Source organism: Juglans microcarpa x Juglans regia, chromosome 7S (assembly GCF_004785595.1).
Source record: "Juglans microcarpa x Juglans regia isolate MS1-56 chromosome 7S, Jm3101_v1.0, whole genome shotgun sequence".
Classification (NCBI taxonomy): Eukaryota; Viridiplantae; Streptophyta; class Magnoliopsida; order Fagales; family Juglandaceae; genus Juglans; species Juglans microcarpa x Juglans regia.
In genome coordinates, this window is record NC_054607.1 from 5,373,860 (window position 1) to 5,381,213 (window position 7,354).

Below are 7,354 nucleotides of genomic sequence, written 5' to 3' on the forward strand. Positions count from 1 at the left end.
GGATGAGTTTCTGAAAGAGGGTGGTTTTGCAGATGTTATAGTCGGTGAGGGTCTGCACGATGAACCATCCACCCAGGTCGAGTACCTAGCTGGGGGTGATTCTCTTCTGGATGCTGCAATTGGCCCTAGTCCAGGGCGTTTGAGCGGAGACCCACCTGTTCCCTTTGAAGTCTATGCAGAATTGCTTGAACCCGAAGGCCCTGTGGAAGTTCTCCCTTCTATATCCTGGCTAGCAACACAGGGAAGCCGAGAGAAGGCCATTGGTTGGATCGTCAAATGCTTGTTTGGCTTTTTCCACGAGGTTCGATCTTTTCTTTCTCTTTATTCTATTCTCTCTCTTCTTTTTTTTAACCTTTCCTTTTTGTCTCCAGGGTACTTCCTAGCTCGCAACTTTCATCATGGATGATCAAGAGGCAACTGTGCAGGAGACCTTGGATCTTCTCTAAGCGGCTAGAACCTCCCTTGATTATGCTCGCGGTGAAAGGGAGGAGAAAGAGCTGTTGATATGCGAGCTGGAGAGGAGGCAACTCAACCTGGCGGACGAGTGCAAGAGAGTAAGGAAGCTGGAGCATCGCCGGAGGAAACACAAGTAGAAGTCGCGGGAGGAGAGTGCCCAATTGGAGTGGCTTAGCCAAAGTCTTCATGACGACTCATCTCGAGCGTGGGAGGAGAAGGAGAAATTGGAGCAACTGAACCAAAGTCTTTAGGACGTCACCCTCTCCCTACAAAGGCAGCTGAAGTGGTTCTCAAGACATCGTGACGAAGCGTGCGGGCGTGGGGTCTTCGAGGGCCTCAGGTTGACGAGGGCATTACATCTAGAGAGTCAGAAGCTGCGTTCGAGATCTTTGCTCGTGCTTGCCGGTATTACCACCAGCAAGATGACTTTTCAAACCAATCATGACCTAGGAAGGAAAGAGATGCCTTATGCTTTCTCCGGTCCGGTTGTTCCCATAGCAACTGTTGTGAAGCTGGACAATCCTGCTCCTACTGAGGTCGATGTCCCCGACGTCGAGATTTAAAGGATTTTTTTTTTTTTGGCGCACATATGTATCCGCACTTTGTCGCCCAGCAACTTGTATATATATAAATATATATATTGACTAATATACATACCTTGTTCTTTATGTCTTTTCTTTATCTTTTCTTTGCTTTGGTGGTCGGTCTGGAGAATTATGGTGAAGGGGTTTATAAGGCTCCTACCCACCCCGCCAGTCGGCTGCGCTGTGCTCGCTTTTAACCGCGTTGTACTTTGCTATTTTGAACGACCATGCCCGGCCTTGCTTTCTTCATTATATTATGTTATTATTGTTATTTTGGCAGCCATGGCCCGTGGCTGGGTTCAAAGATTCTCGACCCATCCAGCTGGCATCTGGTTTAACATTTTCGACCCCGCTAGCAGTTAGCTTTTTGTTTGTGCCATTTCTGCCCATCTCTAATATTGGCTTCTTTCTTTATATTTCTCGTGGGTTCTTCCGTTTGCATCATTTCATGCTTATAGTCTTCCCCGTCTGCCGTTGTTGCCCCTGCCGCTAATGTTTGTATCTTTTGTCTCAGTATTTGGAAAGTTTACAACCTCGGTCTACTTCTTGCTTGCTGATGCTTGTGCAACTTTATGTGGGATACCGCTTTCCTTCTAGAGATCCTTCTTACTTCGGGCAGTCGAGGGACTAAGCCCACACTCCATCTGGGAGAGGTCAAGCTACCTCAAATTAATTCACCCCTTTTGATTCCCCAAATAGGTAACTTCTTCGGACAGTCGTTGGTGAAGTTCGCTCTTCCGCTATGATAGGAGTCGAGGTAAATTTTTCAGGCCGCCTATAGGACAAGACCCTATCTCTTCTGCGATAGGGATAAGGCCACCTTTAGGCTAATCTTTCCTTGTAGGGTCCGGTAGGGAGGTAAGTCTTTCGGGCTGTTTGTTACTGGTCTCACTCCCTCTTGTTGACATCACAAGGGAATGTAACATTTTAGGCCAGACTGGCGCTGAACTCACTCTTCGCTCGTAGTAGAGGTTGGGGTAAGTATTCGAGTTGTCGCAATATCCAAACCCGCTGTCTTCAGTGGGGGGACAAGGTAACCTTTAGGCCTACCTTTCCTCATAGTATCCCGCGATAAGGTAAGTTATTTGGGCAGTTTGTTACTATATCCCCTCCCACTTGTTGGCACTTATGAGGAAGGTGTAGTTTCTGACTTCGGGTAGTTGAGGACTAACCTGCACTTCATCGTGGGAGGGATAAGGCAACCTTAAGGCATACTTTTCCCTGTGGTATCCCGCGGGGAGGTAACTTTAGACAGCTATATAGCTGGCCGCTCTTTGCTGCGGGGTAAGCTGTTTGGGTTACCTAGGGGCATAACCCGCTATCCATCGTGGGAGGGGTGGAACAGCCTAGTTCTCCCCCTCTGTCCCACGAGAGATATGTTGTTCGAGCAATTTAAGACTGAACCTGCTCCTGCTCGTTGATCTCACAGGAAAGGTAAATATTGAGTTAGGCTGGTGTTGATCCCATTCTTTATTGCTGCGGAGGCAGGGGTAATTTATTCGGGGAGCTGTGAGACTGATCCCACTCCCCTCTGCAGAAGGGATAAGGCCACCTTTGGGCCGACCTTTCCCAATAGTGTCTCACAAGCAGGTGCGTTCTTCAGGCAATTCATGACTGGACCCGTACCCGCCTATTAACGTCGGCAAGGAAAGTAAGCCTTCATTTTTAGGCCACTGAAGGCTGACTCGCACTCTGCCACAAGAGGGATAAGGCAACCTTTAGTCTTTCCTTTTCCTGTAGTGCCCCACGGGGAGGTAATTTGTTGATGACCTTGTTGTCGTAAATTTCGTTAGTCGCACACTTTTTTTGCTGGTTCTTTACTGGTAATATGAAAGTTTGGAGTAGATGTTTTGCATTGTCCTAAAAAGTCACATTTTTATTAAATATAAAGAAAGTATATGCTGGACGAAGAGGTATTACAAAATTAAGGAAAACATAATCTTAAGCAGGGGAGGTCGTCGTCCATCCCTCTTTCTAAAGCCGTGCACCGCCCCTTCTCCCCTCGAGACTGGCAGGGTGAGTTGTAGAAGGAGGTTTGTCCTAGCTCCTTTGGAGGTGCCTGGCCTACTCTATCCTGTAATGTCGTCCGAGGCGGACCCTCCATCCTTCTATTTTAGCTTCTGGACGTAGCATTTTCTTGGTAAGACCTGTTCTCCTTAGACTTCCCCCACTCCCAGGGGAGTTGGAAACTTCATTTTGAGGTGATAGGTCGATGTAACGACCCTTAAGCTGTTGAGGGTGGGCCTCCTGATAATGGCATTGTACGACGATAGAGTCTTCACTACTAGGAAGTCTACCATGATAAGGGCTACTTCCCATAAGGACTGAAAGCGTGATGGTCCCCATAGGCTGGAAAAACCTTTCAAGTGTATGGGGGAGGGTTGCAACCGGGTGGCCTTTATGCCCATTCTGGTGAAGGCTCCCAAGAACAGGATGTCTGTGGCACTCCCGTTATTGATGCGGATTCTGCAGGTGGTGAAGTTGGCCAGAAGCATAGTGACTACTAGCGCATTGTCGTGGGGGTACAGGACCCCTTCTTCATCGGCCTCCGATAATGAGATTGCTGGGGTAGGGTCACCCTCTGCTGTTTGGGGGGATGATACTAAGTTGAGTACACTTCGTGGTATCAGACCTGTCTGGCTTGTGCCTTCCTGCCTGAGGAGGTAACACCCCCGCCCGAGAATCCTCTAGCTATGGTTTGAATTTTCCCAAAAGGGAGCTCCTACTTTGGCGGCGAACAAGGACAACTTGGCGGCAGCTCTCTTATCGCCGGTCGCTGCTGAGGGCTATTTGCTCGCCTGTTTCAGTCGCCTAGGTCTAGAATTCTTTCTCTCGACCTTCCCCTTCTCTCTTGCTCTAGTCTCCAAGCTGGGGAGTGGCGTCGTTTTTGCTACTCTGCATATTCCCTCCTCCCTTGCAGGGAGAAGCTATCTTCAGTATTGTGTGAGGTGGACCGATGGTACATGCAGTAGTGGTGCGTTGTCCCCTGGTCGTCTTCCTTTTGAATGGTGAATGTGAGCCGGTCATATCGTGGTTCGAGTCTTTTTGCCGGGACTCCCTCCCTTTGCTTTTCTTGGGAGCCATTCTCCCATTTTTCATGGGGCATGGCCTTGGTTGAGACTTTCGCCCTCTTCTCTGTTCGCTCTACTTCCTTCCTTCACGGCTCCGTCAATGCTCCGAGAGTGTCCTCCATGTTGATGAAGTTGTCAGCCTGGTCCATGAACTCTCGCAAGGTTGCAAGAGTCCTTTTGGCCAGCTCTGCCGTAAACTTGGATCGAGGCTAGACCCCTCCCAGGAGCACATCCAAAGTTATCTTCTCATCTTGGTCGTCAGTGGTCATGCACTCCTTGTTGAACTGAGATAGGTATGATCTCAGATTTTCATCATCTATTTGTTTGACGGTGAGGAGATACGCAGCTGGAAGCCGCCTCATTCGATTGGACATGAACTGGGTTATGAACAGTCTGGCTAGTTTGAAGAACTTATCCACCGATGTAGTTGCTAGTGACTCAAACCATGCACGTGCCGACCCCTTTAGGGTCAGCGAAAATGCCTTACAAGCTACTTCCCCAGGAAAGCCATGCAGCGTCATATGAGCTTTGAAAGTTTCCAGGTGCTCAAGGGGGTCCCTTCTCCATCATACATCTCTACAGTGGAGACTCGAAACTTTAGTGGTAAATGCACTGCCATTACTTTTTTAGTATAGGATAGACCCGTGCTCGTGAGCAATTGGCCGTCGACGACGTACCTACCTTACTTGCTATCTCCTCGTATTTTCTTTTAAGACTATAGAGCTTGTCCTGCATATTCTTTTGCTCCTCTTCCTTATTAAGTCCTGCTTGCGTGTTTCGAGATACCACATGTAACGCCCCAAACTCGGGTGGCTTGGAGAATTACTACTTGTCACTAATAAATATGTTTCCCAACACAACTAAAAGTAAATCTCCAAAAAACTTTACTAGCAAAACTCAATCTCATGTCTTCTAAATAAAGATCTTGAAAACTCCACAAAGTCATTACCGCATCAAAAATAAACTAAGGAGTCCACAATCTCCTGATAGTCATAACAAATCAAACTGATAATTTCATAAGTCTTACTAAACCCAAGATATAATCAAATCTAAGAGTCATTAAAACTAAATGACATCAGAATCCCTTCTTTTAACATCCTCTCCTCAGCTTAATCATGCTCACCAATCTAATCTAGGTCCTTAGTTGGACTCTCCACATCATCTGAAAACATTATGAAGATAAGGAGTGAGTTATCAACAACTCAGTAAGCAGAAGACATATGCTAGCGTGCAAACATGAGCATTTACAAAGTACATTATGCAGAACAAAATATTTTATAGAGTTATCATGCAGAACAAGACATGTTTTCAAAAGTAACAGAGAGATGATTTTAAGACAAGTAAAACCTGTAGTACTTTGGCATAACATAAACTGAGTATCATCATCACATCAAAACAGAGCATTACACAGAGCAGAGACCATGTTTCACCCCCGTGGTAGGGTTGTGCTAACCCCAGTGGCCAAACCAGGCAGAGACAGAGGTAAAATCTTACCCTTATTCTTCTCGGAGCCCCGAGTGTGCACACAGGAAAGACTACAATAAAACCACTTTGTTTCCAAAATGGGTGCACTCAGAGACAGAGAAGTTGGTACCAACCTAAACAGAGCAAAGCAGCGACAGAGTCGGATACAAAAATCAGTACACCATGCCAAAGGTTTTTAGATGTTATATCAAAATAATACAGAGTACCAAAACAAAATCAGATCATTTGCACATACTGAAAACAAAAGCCAGAACATCTTTCTAAATAAATGCACAATTTTTCAGATTCTCAATATCGCTCTTTTTCAGATTTCAGAGACCATATGACAGAAATTAGCTCATGTCTATACAATGCATGTCAGAAAATATTTCTCATTTTTCACACAAATTTCATGAATAATGCAAATAAGCGACCGAGATTGATCTTTGTTTTCTCAAGTTCCCATTACATCACAAAATATGCAAGTTTTCATAAAGTCAATCTCAATCTTATTAACTTGTATAAAACCTAGCATAGGAACCCCGCTTACCTGACTCCTGCAGCATATTATCTATGCCTTGAAAACGATTTCTATCAGTCTCGTCACCTATGCCTAAAAATAATATATATAAACTAAGTGTTAAAAACCAACAACACAATTTCGATCTAAAAATATAAGACCCAAATTCTAGACCATATTTCAGCAAATTTAATCCAACTCAAACAACCAAATAACAATCTGGACAGCCCACACTTCAACCCAAAATACTCTATACCAATTTCAGTATTGTCCAATACAGCCATCAAAACCAATGTCAACTCAAATCATCAATAAATCACACTTATTTCAGCAGCTCATAACCTCAAGCAACCACCAACAATTTAACCAAAACAACACTACACATTGTGCATTTCTCTCCGTTCACAACTCCACAAAAGAAAAATTCCAACACTTCTAGATATTAATCGGCACCCAATAAAACTCCCTTCTATATACTTCTAAAACACCAAACCAAGAAACCAAAATTTAAAAATACTCAACGAAGTGAAAAACTTACGGTGAAGGCTCAACGTTTATGAGAAACCGAGTAGAACTTCGAACTCACTGCACTACAACAAACACAAGGCGCATGGAACGAAAAACCACCAATCCACGAACTGCACTAGAAAGAAAAAATTATTTTCAACAACCATTTTGAGTAAGAGTAAGAAAGATGTGAAATCTTAAAGAGGAAAAGAGAAAAGAAAAGATTTACCCACTAGAGAAGCTCTCGGCAACCAAGACTGGAATTTTTGTTTCTTGCCCAAAACTGCAGTTCCACAACTACTGAGCAATAGAGAAAACGAGAGAGGGAGAGACGCACCAAAACTGCAGCAATGGAGGGACGCGAGAGAGAGAAACATACAATCTGTAGAAAAATGGAGGGGGCGCGAGAGAGGGAAACTGATTATGAGGGAAAAACCGAATGGGAGGAGAACGAAATGGAGAAAATGCTAGGCATTACCTTCGGACTCAAGCACTGACCCAACAAAAATAAGAGATGGAAACGGAAAGGGAAGTGGGTTACGGGTGAGAGGCATTTGAATGAGGGAAACCCAGAAAAAGAGAAACCGAAAGAGAAAGAGGGGGAGAAGGAATCGAGGGGAAAAAAGGTTGAGGAAGAAGAGAACTTACCCCCAAAACAGCGCCGTTTCGCAGTCCTCCAAGGAAAGGGTTGGGCCCTCGTGCACGATCCGGGCCTCACAAAACACTGGGCCTTACATCACATGCTTAGTGTC